The following is a 359-nucleotide window of genomic DNA, read 5'->3' on the forward strand; positions in this document are numbered from 1 at the left end:
AAAAAAGTTCTGTGACTCCAATTATTTTATTTTTTGTCAGTTGTGGAGCTTGAACCCTGGGCCTGGGTACTATCCCTCAGCTCTTCAGCTCAAGGCTAGTGCTATACCACTTGAGCCACAGCACCACTTCTGGTTTTCTGGCGGTTAATTGGAGATAAAATTCTCACAGACTTTGTTATCTGTGCTGGCTTTGAACTGCAATTCTCAGATCTCAGCCTTCTGAGTAGCTAGGTGCGAGCCACCCGTACCCAGCTTTACTCCAATGATTTAAGTGTGAAAAAATTTAACATTAGTTAATAACACGTGATTGACCAGAACACTGTAAATATGTCATAGCATTTGTAAAACAATTTATCAGT

The sequence above is a fragment of the Dipodomys ordii genome, unplaced genomic scaffold (genome assembly GCF_000151885.1).
Source record: "Dipodomys ordii isolate 6190 unplaced genomic scaffold, Dord_2.0 Scaffold101, whole genome shotgun sequence".
Lineage (NCBI taxonomy): Eukaryota > Metazoa > Chordata > Mammalia > Rodentia > Heteromyidae > Dipodomys > Dipodomys ordii.